The 20,282-nt window shown below is 46.5% G+C and overlaps 1 protein-coding gene across 1 annotated transcript in view; it reads left to right on the forward strand.

Moving 5' to 3' along the window:
* The window catches only part of LOC119177776 (transmembrane protein 198), a 111,724-nt gene that overhangs the window by 23,680 nt on the left and 67,762 nt on the right, over positions 1-20,282 (forward strand). The window lies entirely within an intron of this gene.

The following is a 20,282-nucleotide window of genomic DNA, read 5'->3' on the forward strand; positions in this document are numbered from 1 at the left end:
CCGAATCGGGAACACACTGGTAAATTCAAGCAATGCTAGGAATGCCATTGTCGGGTCGAAGAGAACGCGTACCCGGTGGAAAAAATAGTGTTCTCTCTCTCTCTCTTTCTCCTTCTCTCTCTCTCTCTCTATATATATATATCTCCCTCTCTCTCCATATCTCTCTCTTTCTCTCTCCATCTTTCTCGATGTGTTCGCCTTTAAAAATACAATGTTGGTACGCGAATATAACGGTACCGTTTAGCGAGTTCGCAACAGTCTCGCATAGGTTGGCGCGAAGAAGGATATTCATGTATACGCGGCTCTTTGCGGGCGCGACCCGTTCCCGCGACGTCGTGTGTGCTAAAGAGATTTTCCTCCGCCAGTTCGTGGGCGTGGCAATGAGCTAAAGGGCTTCGCGGCGATAAGCGCCAACCCTGCTCGTTTGTCTCCTCCGGTGCATGGCTCAACTCGGCGTCCTTTCTTGCTTGGTTTCTCGTCTTCCTCTTACGGTTTCGCCCTTGCGGTCTGAAGTGATGAGGTCGATAAGGGAGACGAATAGCGGCGCCTGAGTACGCCCTGCCGCCCGCGCGACACGAGATTTATCTGTCGCACGGGCGCGCTGATGTCAACGGTCGCGTGTCAAACTCAGCCCCGCATATATATATATATATATATATATATATATATATATATATATATATATATATATATATATATATATATATATATATATATATATATATATATATATATATATATATATAAGAGAAGTGTATACCTAAGGGCTCGTTTTTCTGTGTTTTTACACAATATTAATGAGATCTAACAGACAATAATGCCAAGGAAAGTATAAGGGAACATATTAGACCGATTTGTAATGTAAATAGGAAGAGAAGTGGGCGAAAAGACAACTTGCGACCTTCGAATGACGCGTTCGATATACCACTGAGCTACCAGGACAGCTATCCCCCCAGCCACATTATAGGGTTTATATATATATATATATATATATATATATATATATATATATATATATATATATATATATATATATATATATATATATATATATATATATATATATATATATAAAACTTAAGGCATAGTTTTAAAATATATGCCGGAACACTTAATTATGACGCGACCAAACGCATGTTGCTCACCGTTGCCTAGCCTTTAGAGTCAGTCAGAATATTTTTTTGTGTTCTCAAATCTTGTTTAATTAGATATGTTTAATTAACTAACTTTTCAAGAAACGAAGATAGATAAAGAAATTCAATGAGAAAATTGTAGATCGGTTTGCAAAACGTCCGATCGGAGAGTTTTGAACTTTATATCTGCTGTGCATTAGTATTTTTTTTTTTTGCTAATTACAAATGCCCGCGAAATGCAAAAAAATACCACGTCACAAACCCGCGAAATCATTCTAGTGCCCTCTAACAAGGCCTGAGCCCTTCATAACCAGGCTTGAGCCCTGTATACGCTATACCCTGCACTTGGGAGGGAGGGTCGGGGGAAGGGAAGTGTTTTCTTTTTTTTTTAATGGTTAGGGGTGAAAGGTGTACGGAACGAATTCGCGCATGTGTTCATTTCTATCTATAGGCGCGTGTACATGAACATCAAAATGTGAAAACTGTGGTGCAGGCGCAGGGGGTTTCAAACACCAAACCATTCCCTCGCTTCTCCATTGCCCCGTATCTCGTTTATACATCGCGAGGCATAAAACTTACACCGATGTTACACGGCCAGTTTCGATGGCGATCACGGCCGATGTGGATCGGATTTGTTGATCGCAATTAACAGTGGTTGCTATTACATAGCTCGGGCCTATTCGGGCCCCGCCGCGGTGGTCTAGTGGCTAAGGTACTTGGCTGCTGACCCGCAGGTCGCGGGTTCGCATCCCGGCTGCAGCGGCTGCATTTTCGATGGAAGCGAAAATGCTGTAGGCCCGTGGGCTCAGATTTCGGTGCACGTTAAATAACCCTAGGTGATCGAAATTTCCGGAGCCCTCCACTACGGCGTCTCTCATAATCATATGGTGGTTCTGGGACGTTAAACCCCACATATCAATCAATCAATCAATCAATCAATCAATCAATCAATCGGATCGAATCTGATAGTGATAGGGAGTGCCCGTGTGACACCCCGGTATTAGTCATAATAGGTAAGTTGCCGTAGAGTTGCGGAACCACTTCGCCGGTCCTCTAAGGTTTTTATTTCGCGACGGTGATTTTGTGGCCGCATTCATAGTGACGCTTATGTGTGTTTAGTCGTGCCCCTCGGTGCGTTCGCCGCATCCGCGGACCTCTAGTTGATAAAATACGTCCCATACTTACGAAAGGTCACCCCCAGGTGTGTCCCCTCTTGGCACGCATTCCCCACCTTACCGACCGCCTGCGGCTGCATATTCAAATCAGCCCCATCGCAGACGTCGTTATCCCGGCGTTATTCGGGGACAACCCGATTCGGATTCGGACTGGGAGCGTGTTTAAGCGCCGTACGATGCTGCAACTTGTATATACGGACACGCCTGCAGCATCGTCGTCGTCGCGCCACGCTAAAATTACTCTTCTCTCCCTCCGGGCGGCTGAGCGTCCCCGATCGTGATCCCCTCGCTTGCTCGCGCGCATGCTCTTCATTTTAAGTTCTCCTCCTCCTCCTCCTCCTTCGTCTCCTCCTCGTTACTCACGGGAAGGTCGTGTTCTTTCCTTCACGCTGCTCTAGTTTGCATCGTGAACGCCTCGAGAGATCGTCGCGTGCAATCGGCCATCTCTCGTCTTCGAGTCGTCTTCAACTGCACTACATAAACGGATTCGAGAAAGTATACAAAATACAATACAAGCTCGTTCATTCGAACTCGAAGAGACTATAAAATTGTTCGAATCAAGTGAAGTTTGAATTAGTGGGCAGACTCTTAATAGGTGCCAGAGAATCCAGAGAAGCCGCCTGTGAACTCTTTCCCTCAAACTGAGGCGATACTACACGTTTGTGACGTGTAATTTTGTAAATTAAAATTATGCTCCAACCCGCAGAGTTTATTTTTCGGTCAGAAACAAACAGCAACTTGCACCGGCGTGAGCAGTCAACCTTAATACGGAGCGATTTGTGCTCCAAAAGACGTTCATTTACGTAGCATTCAATGTTACGAAATCAAAATTTAGTCCCTTTTCTTTTCTTCTCCGTGAGTGTAACACTAAAAGCGCAACGCAATTATGAGTATTCACGAACTGTAGCCCCCTTTCACTGCTTTACTAAATAGGCGGTCATATGAATTCCGTCACTATAGCTTTCTCATCTGCCCTGTTATGCATCCCTGCTACGTAACGGAATAGAGTCCGTGCTTGCTGTGCGGGACGAGCGCATAGAGTGGAGCGCCGCATCGATCAACGAGGCGTCCGCCGTGGTCTGCAGCAGCTGATTCATGCTCGCGCGCACTCATCCGCGTCCTCCGGCTGGCCTTGAGTGCTTCTGCGTGACGCCGAGCTTCGACCTTGTCGCCAGAGCGGGGTTCGGGGGCCCGTGTTTGTCGCTACGGCCTGCAGCCTCGCGTTGTTCGGAACTATGTACGCCGGAGGCGTGACGTGTGGCCCGTGAGCGCTGGACCGTATACATGCTCACAGCAAACAGATAAAGCCACAGATAATCATCGCATTATCTCTGTGTATAGAAGCGACAAACCGTTGCTTTTCGCTAAACTCTGCAGAGGGCAGGCAAGTTTCCGTCCAATTGCTTAATTGTTCACGTGCGTGGGCGTTGCGTTACCCTAAGGAGGAAATGTGATTTTTTAATAGAGCAGAGTTCGCGGTTTCCGGTGTGCATAATTTCCGGTGTGCCAAGTTGTAACTGACCAATATTTCAGTCTCTGCTAATTGGGTAACAAAGTCGGGCAAGGGATTGCTATGCGAATGCATCTGATCTACTTCCTAGGTTATCCGCTATTGAAAAGGTGTAGTACATGTCGTTTTTTGTGTGTACATGTGTGTGTTCTCCCCCTGTTTGAAAAATTCACTAAAAAAAGGGGGCTAACCCGCACCGGCCACCAGGAGGGATGGCGAGCTTAAGCCAAATAATTTTTAAGAAATGCATCGGGAAATTATTCCCCAATAATTAAAGAAACAACATCAGTGTGCTGTTATTTAATCCAATGAGCCGAATAGGTTATTGAATTTGGAAGGAACGTGTTAGAATACATCGGTAGTGTATTTTCGCTGCGAAAGTGTTCTCATTCTGTCTCTCTCTCTCTTTCTCTCAGTATCTCTCTCTCTCTGTGTGTGTGTGTGTGTGTGTGTGTGTGTGTGTGTGTGTGTGTGTGTGTGTGTGTGTGTGTGTGTGCGCGTGTGCGTGCGTGCGTGTGTGTGTGCGTGCCCGTCTTTCAGGGTTGACATGAGGTGCCCTTCGCGTGCTGCGAATGGACACAGATATGACCGAAGACGTCTCCATGAGAGAATAGGCTGAATTGGTTGTGCGATAGTACGTCCCATAAAAGAACTATGGGTGAGATCTCTGTAAAAATGATCTGTCCCAATCTTGCTTGCAACGGTGGTTAGGAGTATACACCAGCGAGCTTCGTCACGGTCGACGAACTACGCTTCGGCCATGCCATCGCATGTATGCCAGAGAGAGAGAGAGAGAGAGAAAGAGATTGACTTTTTATTGAAAATATCCTGAGGCAGCTGAGTAGGGGCCATTCCGACCCTTAAGTCAAGCCAATTAAGGCAAATGGCACTAGCATAGTGCCCAAGGAGGAAGAACACCTTTAACGCAATCTGGAAACGTGTGCTTCTATACAAACACACGCTGCCGTGGTACTTAATTTGAGCGCTTATCTTGTCTGCGCATTGCGTCTCGCTACGTATCCCTCGTGATTCCGCTCTAATGTGTGGCTGATGTGTACATTTTCAGTCTGAGCAGCATGACCGCACTGTTAAAGGCTTGCATAACTTTACCGTAAGTTTACCTCAATTTATGTTAACTTTACCACAACTATCAACCAATCACGCACCGGTTTTTCCTTTGCGGCGTGTCCGACTACCATAGAACAATACGTATACTGTTCGCCCGCGTCATTTCTCTATTTCATTTTCTATGGTCCATAATTTGTCTTCTTCGCTCATCTTGTACGTCAGCGGGCACGGTATAGCAAACGATATTCATGTGGTGCATCATATGTACGTACCACCTTATAAGGCTCTATATAATCCGAATCAGTGCTTATATCAAACACCAATTCAGTATATTAACATGACATTGTCTTACGCTGGGGCCACCACGGATCCGCTGACATATTTCGGTCACGGAAATGACGTGAAATATATACTAACCAATTACAAAGCAAGAACGAAAAGTTTTGCTGTGGTGCGTCAAATCAGCGATCTCGCGCTGCTTAGCGCGTGACGCCAACCACTAAACCACATAACGAACCTTCATCAATATGTTAACGGCAAGCTATGTATATACACCATCTGCCGTTTGCGGTTCTCAGAGCTAAGCAGCGTCAGCGCGTTTTCGTCATGAGCAGCTAGATGGCACGGCGAGCGCGCCTTAGGTATAGAGTGCCTCGATATGGGGGGCGCGCGCATCGAGGCACCCTAACCTTATAGGCGCGCGCGCTAAGAGTATACGTGTTTTGTGGCCGCACCATCTTCGTGCGTTGCTATGCGCGCGCGCCTCCACAAGACGTGGTGAAAGTGCGTATAGATGTATACCCTAGCGTGGTTGCTGACTCGTGCGCTTACTTATCTAGAGATTCTGGCGCATTGTACCTTTTGTGCTTCCACCGCAAGTTTGTTCCGAAGTTACAGCATGAACGTCACTTCACTCGCGGCCACGGCTGCGTTTACGAGAGGAGCGCGCTGCTCACGGACAAAGAAGAATCGTGACAGTTGTTCGCAATCGTCCTGCGTATAGCTATGCGCTCATTTTGGGCGTCTTTATATTCGGGGCAGCGTGCTTTAAATGTTGAGCTGTGACAGTTGTTTGTCCGCGCTCGTCCTCTGAATGCTCATTTCGTTCGTGCTTTCTGTGTGTGAGGTGTGCGTTGGAAGTTTCGAGCTGCTTGCCGTTCTTCGCGTGGCATTGCAATTCGTAGCTGTAGCAATAATTCCTTCGTCCTTGTGGCGAAACAATGCACAATGAACGCTCAACTATACCTCTGCAAGAACACGTTTCACTTTCATGTTACACCGATTCCTAAAAAAAAAGACCAGCCACGTTTTTGTTTTATTTTTTTTTCTGAAGACGCAGAATAAACTTCTGTGATGCGCTCATCAAGTTTTCGTGCCCGTAGCACTATAAATTCCACGCATTCGTTTGCCTTCCCCGCCGGTTCGTGCATTTCGCGAGACGACAAACGGACGATTGAGTTTGAGTTTATTCAACCACGTGACAAGTACACGAAAATACATTGTATACGTGGTTTAGTGCGAAGGGAAAAAAGCTGCATTTCACAGCTTGACTGGCCTAACAAAGTACTAACAAAGTTCATCCGGTCGATAGTGCTGAAATGCAGACGGAGCCGCCGAGAATAGTGTAGTTTAAGCTGTAGAAGAATACACGGGGTCATCGCCCCCCTTTCTTGGTATTTGTGAGCGGTCTGCTGGTGAATCAAACCTTCACATTTCAGTACATATACTGTCATGACGATCTTGCTTGCCGATGACGTGGCGAGATGAATTATGTGGCGTACATTATATTTCTCTTCGTGTGGGGTACAACCAGTCTTCAATCAATGTTTGTGTAGCAGGTGTTCTGTGCAGCTGTTGCCTTTTGACGCAGCGCAAGTGTATAGTCGCACCACTGCAAGGCATGTGTTCAGCGTTTGCCCTCGGCGTGATGTTCGCGCGCGTGTGAGCGGAGACTATGCAGCAAAGAACTCGACGTGAGAGGCTGAAGGGACTAATGTCTCGTTGCGTATGTATTTGATACGGTCCTCTTGTTGGTCATTAATGAATGGCGAAGCGCCATTCATTGTACTGATCTAGCAGCTGCTGCCACCCCTCGGGACTTCCGCGCTGCGATAGATAGATAGATAGATAGATAGATAGATAGATAGATAGATAGATAGATAGATAGATAGATAGATAGATAGATAGATAGATAGATAGATAGATAGATAGATAGATAGATTTTTTTCATTGTCAGCGTCACATTCGTGATGGGCCAGCGCTGGCGAAACACTTTTTTATTGCTAATAGGACTTGCGCAAAAAACAACACGAAAAAAAGAAACACGAGAGGAAGAAACCACGCGGCAACTGCGCGTTATTGTTTTCCCCTTCGTGTTTATGATTATTATTATTTTTTTGCACAAAGGCTGTTCACAATGAAATACCAGCTCGTGCAATAACTCTCTGTTCTTCTAAGCTATATATACCACTTGTTTTCAGTCGCATTATGTACTAGCTCGAAGAAATGAAAATGAACGCATTCACATCTTTGGAACGTGCTTTACAACATATGTTTGGTATGCTTGACCACAGGCTCGTTGACGTCTATACAGCCACATCTCGGCTGTGCAATCGTGCGTAAGAGGCTGCTGCCTATAACTCACTTCTGCATGACGGTTCGCGTTTCAGTTTATGGTCTCCGCACTATATATAGTCGTCTCCTCCAGAGCGCTGATGTGGAAGCCAGATACGGGGCTTAAAGGTCGTCGAAGTTGATAAGCCTTCAGAGAACCGAAAGGAAGCCCCCCAAGGCTATAATGCTCTCGATCAAAATTCGCTCCAAAACTCGCGGGGGCGCCCGGCTATGTAGGTCACGCAGTGTCACGCCCTCTCGCTCTAAACTCGGCGTAAGACAAAAAGAACCACCGCAACAGCTGAGCGTGAATTCGAACTGTATGACCCCAGAAACTTTATTTGAAAACAAGAAATGGGAGAAACGAAGTTCATCGACCGACTTTGTGGCGTCACCCCGTTTCGTATAGCAGTGTAGAGCGAACTTTTGTTCTAACTCTTCGGTGCGTACAGTATACACGTACAACGCGTGCGTGCAGTGTATATAATATAGAAACAGTGGCTCGGAGCGCGTGTGGAGGAGCCTTGCGTCACGGATATAGCCCGCGTATGACTGTCACGTATATCGGCGACGTAACGGGACCGCATCATGCGGGGATTCAGGGGTCCCCGCATTTTTCTCTCGTTTTGCCCTTTCCACACTCTCTCTCTTTGTCTGAGGAGTCTCTACTTTCTCTAGCAGTATCTCTCTCTAGAGTGTATCTGCACTCTCCAAAGAAAGGGGACGTTTAGAGGTCACGCCTGTTTGTGCACGTCGTTTCTTTACTCTTTTTATCCTCCGTGTTGCTGCTGCGGCGGCCACAAGACGCGATTTTAGAGGTCGGCCTCTCACAACCAGCAGGGGGGTGAATGCGTGGGGGCGTTCCTGCGTCTTGGGTTTTCTTGTTTTCGTTTATACAAGGTTCAGTCAGTGAGTGCTTGTTCAAACCATGTCGAACCTCCAGTCTCGAGTGCCTGTCTTCTCCCGCTGCGTGTTGCTCACTTTTATATGCCGTCCTTCTATACGGGATCTCGCGCAAGGCTTTGCCCGTAACTGGACCGCGGGTCGGCGATGCTGTCACGGGCGTTCGCTAGCGCCACGTACTCGAGCTGTCAGTAGCAGTGCGTGAGTCTCGACGACCTCATTTGTATACACCCAGACGGATTGATCGGAACGTGTATACAGTTTGTACGACCTGTCGCTTTGATCTATATATACGCGCACTGCTGTGATGCCAGAGTGCGCGAGCGTGGGCAGGTATGTATAGCTTAACGAGGCACATCTTCTACGCGTGACTCAAATGTGCCTGTTGTGGGACACGTGCCTCTATAGAAAGATGCGTGCACGACTCAATTACGTAACGAGACTTTCGAACCGAACACTTGACGAATCAGGACGCTCAGTGCATCTCGTGCAAGTACTATGCATAAACGCGCGCGCGCGCGCGCGCGCGTGTGTGTGTGTGTGTGTGTGTGTGTGTGTGTGTGTGTGTGTGTGTGTGTGTGTGTGTGTGTGTGTGTGTGTGTGTGTGTGTGTGTGTGTGTGTGTGTGTGTTATAGAGCCAAAGAAGGATTGAGGTGGATCTCGTTATTAATGTCACGTTATTAATGTCAACTTAAGTGACGGTGCGAAAAGGTGAGACAAAGCCAACATGACCATGCTGTGGTCGTGTTTTCTAATGTCATCCTAATATTAGAAGACTGATTTTATACCGATGTCATGCCGTCCACTGCTGATCATATACTAAGCCGGAACGGAATCGAACCGCGGACTGGAATCAAACTTCTCAACAGTTATTGGCTGCCTTTCGCAGTGGAGTGACTCACGATCAGGAAATTCCATTCGGGCTATAAATCCGATCGCGATCAAAACTGACAGTGTGGGACCGTTACTATAGCATTATGGGCCTTAGCACCTCTAACTTCGCCCAGTCGTCGTCATTCACTTCGTTGCGAAGCACTGATTTTTCTTAACGTCCTCGAAATGAAATTGCTAATGTATGTTCGAGCCGTTCTTTGGTCTATTTAAGCTCTCAATCACTTTCAGTGCATTGAGCTTAACTACAGTTGATCTTAACCCGACGTGAGGGCTTTATCGTAGGAGTACATATGTAACATGAAATTCCCGCCGTGGTGGTCTGGTTAAGGTACTCGGCTGCTGACCCGCAGGTCGCGGGATCGAATCCCGGCTGCGACGGCTGCATTTAAGATGTAGGCGAAAATTCTGTAGGCCCGTGTGCTCATATTTGGGTGCGGGTTAAAGAACTCCAGGTCGTCGAAATTTCCGGAGGCCTTCACTAAGGCGTCTCTCAATCATATGGTGGTTTTGGGACGTCAAACCCCACATATCAATCAATCAATGTTTATGAAATTGGATAGCCATCACTGTATCTCCAGTGGACGTTTCACCAAGATTACGCGGTCTACTTTAAAAGCAGTTGTGAGACCGGGCGTGGTTCTGTGGTGGGATACTGTCACCATTTTCTATGTTTTGTCTTTGTGACCCAGTGCATTTTGTAACTTGAAGTTGTGTTAGCTAAATAAACCCCCAATGAGTGCTCCCCGAATTCATCGTGTTGACGTCTCATCGATTGCCTCCGCGGAGTTTCACCCACACGTATTCGTCTCCCTGGTCGTCCGATGCGCCTAACTTTGAACAACCCCGACGTTTCGCTACAATACTTCGCTGCCACGCAGAATGCTGGGGTTCGATTCTTGATGAGACCCTGGCATTTTTTTTTCTTTATACATACGTCGGTTAAACGCAGCCGATATCAGTTTTTCCTTAGCGCTCACGCGTTAAAATTACCCATGTGTGTTCTCGCCGTTCCTGCATATATGAACTGTCAGTAACATACACCCACCCGCGGATAGATAGATAGATAGATAGATAGATAGATAGATAGATAGATAGATAGATAGATAGATAGATAGATAGATAGATAGATAGATAGATAGATAGATAGATAGATAGATAGATAGATAGATAGATAGATAGATAGATAGATAGATGTGCGGACGGACGGACGGACAGACAGACAGACGCCAACAGTGTTTTCATTACACAAAGAAATGCTTCTCATTTAAAACTCCTTTTTTTTCATTGATGAAGGCAAGCTATACAGCTTCAAGTGATCAAAATTAATTCTGGCCCCCCTTCCCATCGGCCTGCTACGATGCGTCAGTGATATCGTGATTCGGACCCGAAAGAAAAAAAAAAGATATTAACGCGTGAGATGAATCCCCGTTTTCCGCTCGTGCTTCAAGAAATTTTGAGGCAGTCGAATCTTGAAGCAATAAATTGCAAGTAGTGAGGTCACACGACGATTTTTTCTTTTAAGTGTTGCAGAGCCCGTTTATACGGATATCGCCGCATGTACTATTTTCCTGCACACACGTCGTGTTGGTTTTCGATGCGTTTGTTTTTTTCTTTAAATAAACTTCAGTTGTTCGACAGCGTTCGTACTGTACATGTCCTCGTCTTGTCTCCGTCTTGTTCTCGCATATTTTTACAAGTGGGCATCGTTTGCAACTCGCCAACCTCCCTACTGTGCTATTTTCCCACATTGTTTCCTTTTGCACCTGCGTAACGTGGCCACCCTATATTTGCTCGTACAATATATGTGAAACCGTAGTCCACGCGACAGCATGCACCATCGCCCCCTATATGTGTGTACACTCGGCAATACTTGCGGTCTAAACTGTTAACTTATCATTACTCTCTTATACTCTGTGATGGCACAGTGTGTCTTGGTAATACGTCACGGGGTAAACGTTCGTCGCGTTGGCACTCTTCCCAGCGGAGCAATATGTCTATTCGTCGGCCTCCGAGACCAAGCTTTGTTAACTCTACGCATGCGTATACATTACGTCGGGGTGGAATCGATTGTTCCCTTCTTCGTCGCTTAGCAGTTGTCGAGCAAAATGTAACCAGCCGAATGCGAAGGCAGCTAACCGACGACGTAGCATTCGACGGCAGCGGAGAATGGGTCATTGTGTTAGGCCATAGCTGCGTTTGGCCTTGAATGCGTAAACGCTGATGGATGGCGTCCGCCTGTGTGACGCGGCGCGGCGGTGCCTTGCAGATTAAGCCGTGCCTTTTATGCCGCACCTGCGCATTTTTTTCCCGACCTCTTTCGGATGTGTGTTAGTGTTTGGTGCTAGTGATATCGCTGACTCACATGTATGTGTAGAAATCCCCCCTCCCCCCCTTTCCTTCCAGGCAGTCCTCCATCGACAGTTGTGATTATTACGTTGGGCTTCAGGTGTAAGGTCTGTGCTCGAAGACGCGGGCTTGATTCCCGTCCATGGCAGCCGCATTTCGAGGGGGGCGGAATGCAAGGAACAGTTGTGTGCTTAAATTTTTATAACTGCACCTTAGAGAACCGAGGTGGTCAAACTTTGTCTAGACTCCTCCCTTATTCCTTATGGCGTATGTTACATTCTTTTATGGCTTTGGCACGTTTGGCCCCAGAGCTTTTTTTTGCGTGCCTCTGTATACTGTACGAAACTGTACTATATATGCCTTATTTGCGGGTGCCTCGTAATGACAGCACGCCTTTCTTTGGCTAATAAGACACATATAATAATAATAATAATAATAATAATAATAATAATAATAATAATAATAATAATAATAATAATGATAATAATAATAATAATAATAATAATAATAATAATAATAATAATAATAATAATAATAATAATATTATTATTATTATTATTATTATTATTATTATTATTATTATTATTATTACAGGGGAGCTGCGCTAGGAAAAATATTTTCTGCAGGGCAAACAATTTAGTTATCTGTTATATGTATACTTGCGTATACCTTCGCATGCTCTGGAGCGCGTACGAATGCGTCGTCTCGCATGTCGGCCTCAGGTGGCCTGGAACAGCGGACGAATAGTTTGTGTAACAACGTCTTATCTGTATTCTATCCAAACCAACGTCTCTATCGTCTATTAAAAAAATAGAGTGCACCTCTTCGTTTTGCATATATATATATATATATATATATATATATATATATATATATATATATATATATATATATATATATATATATATATATATATATATATATATTGATTGATATGTGGGGTTTAACGTCCCAAAACCACCATATGATTATGAGAGACGCCGTAGTGGAGGGCTCCGGGAATTACGACCTCCTGAGGTTCTTTAACGTGCACCCAAATCTGAGCACACGGGCCTACACCATTTCCGCCTCCATCGGAAATGCAGCCGCCGCAGCCGGGATTCGAACCCGCGACCTGCGGGTCAGCAGCCGAGTACCTTAGCCACTAGACCGCCGCGGCGGGGCGTATATATATATATATATATATGCGCTCTAACCTACTACTTCTAACTCCTTCTTCTAAATTCACATATAAACCCAAAAAAGTGGATGGCGGGAAGGCCGCTGTGGTAGCTCAGTGGTTAGAGCATCGAACGCGTTATTCGAAGGTCGTAGGTTCGATTCCTGCTCATGGCTGGTTATTTTTTTCATCCACTTTTCTTTCTTCTTATTTACATTCCATTGGTTCTAATAACTTCCCCTGTACATTCCTTGGCATTACTGTGTTAGATCTCATTATTATTGTGTTAAAACACGGAAAAACGAGCCCTTAGGTATACACTTCTTTCCCTTATATATATATATATATATATATATATATATATATATATATATATATATATATATATATATATATATATATATATACATATATATATATATATATATATATATATATATTCTGTTCATCCTGATTTCTCACGTTTTTCAGGAAAAGGTAACAGTGGTTGGAAGTGAAGGGCACGTTGTTTTGTACGGCTGTACAGCGCTAACAACTGTTCTACTGAGCTGGCTTACATAGAATCATGATATATATAATCTGCATTTGCACTGACCAGCCGAAGTGCACCTGCACTAATTGCGCACCGTGCGAGTGTTCTCCACGTTGGTGCGCTTACAGGCGAGTGGTTGTGAAACAACTCTCGCATATCCTGAGTGCTCTCCGTAACCATAAAACGTATGCGTATATAGTTCCGAAAGCGATTTCTCTTAACGAGAGAGTCGCCAGCTGCGCAGGCGTCGCTATATAGAAGCGAATGCGCAGGGGAGTGCGTAATCTGCGCCGCGGTGTGCAGCCAGGTGTGACGGCGGAAGAAGGCTCGCAACTGCAGCCGCCTGGAGCGGCGCAGCGTGCTTCTGGGAAGGAGCTCCCCTTGTTACGCCCCTGTCACGGGCACCGCCGCCAATTTCTTCGACGTCGTCGTCGTCGCGAGAGCGTTTCGCATCACGCTTGACGGCGATGCAAGTATCGCTCTCGCTGTCGTCACACAATGGTCGGATCCATTGCGTAACACGCTGTCTCGAGATGGTGAAGTTCGCGTCGTTTTGCGTTGTGTTCGGGGTTGTGTATTTCTGCATGCGCGTGGGTCGCTCCTCCGCGGAGTCTGATCGCAACGGTGCATGTTCGGTTCTTAGAGGACTGGTCAAAAGTTCCCCGAGGCCACTATTCCATTTGTTTCTATGACAGAGTGATCTAAAAACTTCTGACCCCCCCCCCCCCCCCCGTACATGCGGCATGCGACACATTGAAAAAGGTTTAGTGTCGGCGTCCCTTAGCCGTTTCGCCTAGCCTTCTTGCGTTATTTTGTACTCGCTCCGGTTTTGTTTCCCCTTTTCTTTAATGACTATATATACAACGGCGTCTCTCAAGAAGATTGTGAAAGACGCCGTAGTGGAAGACTCCGGACATGTTGACCATCTAGGGTTCTTTAACGTGCACCTATATCTGTGTGCACCGACCTTTAGCATTTTCGCCTCCATCGAAAATACGGTCGCCGTGAGTGGTATTCGATCCTGCGACCAGCGGGTCAGCAGATCGAGTGCCTTCAAACCACTAGACCACTGCGTCGTGTTGGCTGCACCGAAGGAATATACAAAGGAACACAATGGAATGCGTGTGCAAGCCACCTGGGGGTCACACCATCGATTTACTTCTCTGAGTGTTTTATAACAGGGCCGGGAACCCCTATATGGAGCCGTTGGTTACAGGGTGCATGAGTATGCAATAGCTTGGATTCGCATGGGCGCGATCGGTGATCCTAGCACTGAAACTCTTCATCGAAATGTTATGTGAGGTCTTAGCCCGGCGGAAAGTTCGCGCATTCTGGGAAGTGCAGCTGTACCTGCATGATATATCGCTTCATCCGTCCAGGAAGTCGGCTCCTCTGCGCCACTACAACTGTAATGAACTGTGGCACATCCGTACATGTTTCGAGAGCTCAATGTGTCTTCTTTCTTCGTCACTTTTTCCCGTCCGTGTGCTCTAACCTCTCTAAGATGCGATACAAACTAGCCCACCCTCGTGTACTTGAACCTCCTCAGTTATAACCGTGCAGAGTGCATCGCCGTTGCTTGCATGTATGCGGTTGTACCTATCGCCATTGATTGATTAATTAATTGATTGATTGATTGATCGATCGATATGTGGGGTTTAACGTCCCAAAACCACCATTTGATTATGAATGACACTGTAGTTGATGGCTCCAAAAATTTCGACCATCTGGGGTTCTTTAACGTGCACCCAAATCTGAACACACGGGCCCACAGCATTTTCACCTCCATCGAAAATGCAGCCGACGCTGCCGGGATTCGATCCCGCGACCTTAGCGTAAGCAGCCGAGCACCTTAGCCACTAGACCACCGCGGCGGGGCCATTGTCATTGAGATGGTGAAGCATGTTACAATGCACATATTCATGATGCGGTATAATACACTGTAATCATAACGACTTGTGCGACGGCATGTTGAAGGACAACTTTATAGAAGATAAAATAAATGGTTAGTGCCTTTTGCAGACAAAATTAAATAATCTTGCAATCGCGAAGCGGTATGTATACAGCTTAGAATGAGCAGGGAGTCTGTAATTATACATACAGAAAGTTATAGGTTTGTTGGTCGACGTTTCAAGCGGCCAGTTGACGAGCTTTATCGAGAATGTCGCTGCGCAGTTGAATAACGTTGATGGCACGCAGATTGCGTTGTGAGTGTTTCACAACGGAATTTCTGTGACCTGGCCACTCTTGGACGTACACCTAATTATCCGGCTGTTCTGACATTTCCCCCTTTGTTTAAAGATAAGACGTTTTTTTTCCCGTAATTCATAAACTACGTTAAATCTTATTCTTACCTAATGATGTCCTTATTCATTAATTAATTAAATTATACCTATGCTATATTCGCTAACGGCGGCTGTCTGATATTTTAGAGGTATATTTATTTTCCAACCTACGCGTGTGCAATGTAACAAGTACGTTACTTGACCCTATAAATTATCGCGGTATGGGCACTTCCGTCGGGGACTTAGTTCCGTCGATGACAGCCCGAACTGCGTAGACTGTTTTGTCTGCTAGAATAACTGCGTCGTATACCGTCACGAGCGCCGGCGCGGCGCCTGCCTGCGCGGCATACATATCTATATTTTTTCTTATCGCCACCGATTACAAGCGGCAGCTGCGACCGACCTACGCGTCGACGGCCGCGGTGCACCGTCCCGTCGCAGTTGTCCTTATCGTTCGTGGCGCCTGGTAGGTCTGTATATATTTACATCTCCCCTCAGTGCTGGTATCGGTTTCCGTTCTGACTGATGTCGGTCTCCTGTGTGCACAGCCTCTATGTTTGCCTCGATAGAAATGGGGAGATAACTCATATCAAGAACACGGGGAGGTTACGCGGTGGGTAAATATTTAGTTTGTTAACATGTATTGAGGAAACAAAGGCGTGATAGAGAGGCCTTAAAGAAAACATAAGTGGAGAAAGAGAAAGAGAAGCAGTATCGTTTGCGCCTGGACTACAGACATTACGGAACCAGGGGCATTGTCCGAGGTGCTTGTTTTTCTGTGCCGTACGTAACTATAATGAAACCGACTTATAGCCTATAGAAAGAAAGCATGGGGGTCATTATTTGTGGCTTCTTGACTGTATAGTTTAGTGATTCTCACTCGAATTGAAATATATTGAGGTGAACGAAGAAACACCCTTTCCGCCAGTATGAGCCGAACCCAAAGCCCTCGAGTTACGTCAGTCGTCTGCTAGTTTCATTGATTAACCATATACATTCCTTTGTTCCGGTATACGCGGAGGAATTCACGGAATACCGAATTGCGGCACCCACCCATACACTTCGTGCAGCTGCAATAATAGAAACTGTTTGTTTAGGTTTGGTGTCCGTGAGTAAAACAAGGTGACAAAGGTAACTCGGTGGTAAATTAGGCCATTACCTACAGTTTACAACGCAACAAAAGTAGGCTTTTTTCAAAAACAATTTCGCGCTTGCCTGGCACAACTCTGCCCCCCCCCCCCCCCCCCAGGTGACAACGCCTATCCGGCCTTTCGTGTTTGCGGTATCTGGTACAACGCTAACGCAAAAGAGTTGGTGGACGAACTGAAAAATGTAAAATGTGACCGGCGGCATTTCTGTATATCTCGAATTGAAGCGACTATCTACAGGCTTTCTATAACATATATATAGTGGACAGCCATTTTTGAGTGCATGGTGGCTGCTGGTCGAATGTAACAAGCGACTCTGGTCGGTCCATATCTTACTGCTGGTGTTCGTTCACAGTTAGCTTTCCTGTCGTCTGCAACTTTCTGGATTTTGTTACTTGGCGCTACAACCAACCTCCGCCAAGATTATGTGTGTTTGACGCAAACGCGAGTGCGATAAAGTAAAAGAATCCTGGGCGGGCCCATACACACAAAAACGCCTCGCGCTAAAATCTTTCGTAAGATGGTTTTTCAGCCAATACGGTAGATTTTATTAGTGAAGCCAGCCGACCAACGGGAAAACACACGCACAAAATAGAAGTTCGTTGCTTGACCGTATCAACTACTGCAGGAGCGACCTGCATATTGAAATTTGCCTTCTCGACGGGAGCCGGAATAACGGATTCTACTGTCTGCGTATTATCATTCATGAATATGTGAGCTAATCGCAGTCAAGACCTGTGCCCCCCCCCCCCCTCTCCAACGTAACTATGATTTATTGTCATGTGCTTGAACTGTGTTTGCCTTTCTGTGTAGGATTGTGTAACTGCTTCAATAATTAATCCAGCCAATTTCAAGGTGGCTATTAGTGGCCATATTACCTATTTTTTTTCCGCGAATTCCGCGGTTTTGTGTAAATCCTGCTCGGTTGTTCCCGTGTACGGCAAATGTTTTTTGCGCCTTTTGCTTTTTCCTTTCTGTTATTGTTTGTTTATTTTTCCAGTTTATGCGGATATTTCAAATATGTTTCATATGTGTAACCACACTCCTGCTGCATTGTATACCTGTAGAGTGTTTACCCCCCACTCCTCTCTGTAATGCCCTTGGGCCCTGAGAGTAAATAAATAAATAAACTGTGGACCGTCGTTTTTTTTTTACTTACTCTTGTTCATGTATTTTATTATATTATTTATTGTTTATTTTCTCTGTTATTTACCCCGTTCATTGTCGCCCCTTCTATGTAACACCTTGTGGGCCTTAAGAGCATCTTAATGAAAGTTTCGTGAATCCTGCCGCCGGTCTATAGAGGAAGTGATGTCTATTGAACGCGTTGTTTATCGCCTCTCCTCCCGTTTCCAGCGCCAAGTGCACGCGAACGGAAATCAAACGAGCGTGCCACGATCGCCTTCGGAGAGAAGGGCCTGCAGTGCCGTATAGTTTACACACGGTATACAGGGCCACGTTCGAGCCTTGCAGGGATGGCGTATACCCATCGTGCCGCGACGGTCGTTTGTCTTGCTTCGTCGCTTCGCGGTGCACACACGCCCTGGAAACGGCCGCTCGGCGCGCCGCCGCACGATGAGAGCCCTTTCTTCCGCTCTGGTTCGGCGCGCTCGAGCGGTGCGGACCATGCTCCGTGCAACACACTCCGGAGCATCTCTCGCGGCAGTGCGACTTGTAGTGCGTTTGCGGATTCGCCTCGCCAGCGCCGCAGCTGTAAGGCGATATCCTTGTGTAAGGAGATGTCGCCCGTTCTGGCATTGTCCCATTGTTTATAAGGACGCATCGCATCGTCTTGTTCTTCCTTTCGCGCAATGGAGCAACGGATTCCGCTGGCGGTATACGAACGCGATACTCGCGGCGAGCTTAGTCGCGCCATTCGCGTCATATATCCCGATTATAGGGTTGCAAATTCGGTGACTTAGCCGTGATAGTGCGCTGCAACGATAGCAGTACTCCGTCTGTCCAATACATACATTTCTATCTGGTTTTGTCTTTAGAGGGTAATAATAATATATGGGCATGTAGCGCGTAGACAGGATAACCGTTGGTCGTTATGGGTAACTAACTGGATTCCCAGAGAAGGCAAGCGGGTTAGGGGGGAGACAGAAGGTTAGGTGGGCAGACGAGATTAAGAAGTTTGCGGGTATAAATTGGCAGCAGCAAGCACAGGACCGGGTTAATTGGCGGAACATGGGAGAGGCCTTTGTCCTGCAGTGGACGTAGTCAGGCTGATGATGATGTTGATGATGATGATGAATACATGGGATTTTGCGTTCCCAAACCACGATATGATTACGAGGTACGCTGTAGTGAAGGGCTCCGGAAATTTCGACCACCTGTCGTTCTACAACGTGCATTGACACATCGCACAGTACGCAGGCATTCCGCCTGCATCGAAATGAGACTGCCACGGGGAATCGAGCCCGTGAACTTCAGTCGCCTCTATAGATTGCGCAGTCGAGTGCGATGGAAAGCGCGTCAGTTCGAGGTAGATATTCGCGCGCCAATTTTTTGGACGCGTCTTAAAACTATATACCCCATCTTTTTAAAAGACAAGTTCGCGTTTCGCGCACCCAAATTTTAGGGACACAAACCGTCGCGCATTCGAGGGAACCCAAACCGGCATATAAAAAAGAAAAAAAAAGGGGGGGCATGGTGTGGCATTGGGTGCGCAAAGAGGATCCTCCGGGTGCCCAGATCCGTTTTACTGCGCAGTATCTTAATCTGCTTATATACTCCTTGTTATGTCATTCGCCGCCAACCAGTCTAAGATCGTGTACGTTTTGACTTGTACCTCGCTCCGAGCATTTGGAATTTCGTGCCCTCGAATTCTCATTCAGTGACACGCATACGTTATATAGTAGTACCCTTGGTGATCCTGGAACAGTAAATACAGTCCTGCACTATAAAAAGAAGGTCGTGTATATACACTAGAACATTTCTTTTTGTTCCTCTTCCGTTGCCAGCCCTCGTGTGCACCGCCGTTCGCGTGCCAGTCAAGAGCAAGTACCACGTGTGTGGGCGGCAAAAGGATGTGGCGTGACCACCGTAACGCCATTGCGTGTTGGAGAAGCGCGCCGTTAGGGTGGCTAGAAGCGCCGTTGCCTATATAGACGGCGGTCGTGCGCGCCTGTCTCGGCTGTCGTCGACGGTGCCACGAAAAAAAAAAAAGAGCTGCACGTTGGCTGGCTGTTTGGCGCTGACATTGGGCTTTGCGAACGGGACGCGCGAAACACGAGGAGTCGGCCCCTCTGTATATATGTACGTGCATTGCGAGCTGCAGGCGTGCATGGCGCGATAGAGGTATACCTCCAACCGCTGTGCCAACCTTCACAATTTCTTTATGTTGTCCGCTGTGCTCCTGAGAGTGCGTGCGCTATCGTCGTCCACGGTCGGATGACACTATCTTTTTTTTTTTCTCTATCTTCGTGAGATTCTTCTTCGGCACGACGTTCCTTTCTGCGTGTCGAGAAGGGCGTATACACTGGTTGACTGCGTCGACAATCACGCAGGCAA

Source organism: Rhipicephalus microplus, chromosome 1, assembly GCF_043290135.1.
Source record: "Rhipicephalus microplus isolate Deutch F79 chromosome 1, USDA_Rmic, whole genome shotgun sequence".
NCBI classification, from domain to species: domain Eukaryota; kingdom Metazoa; phylum Arthropoda; class Arachnida; order Ixodida; family Ixodidae; genus Rhipicephalus; species Rhipicephalus microplus.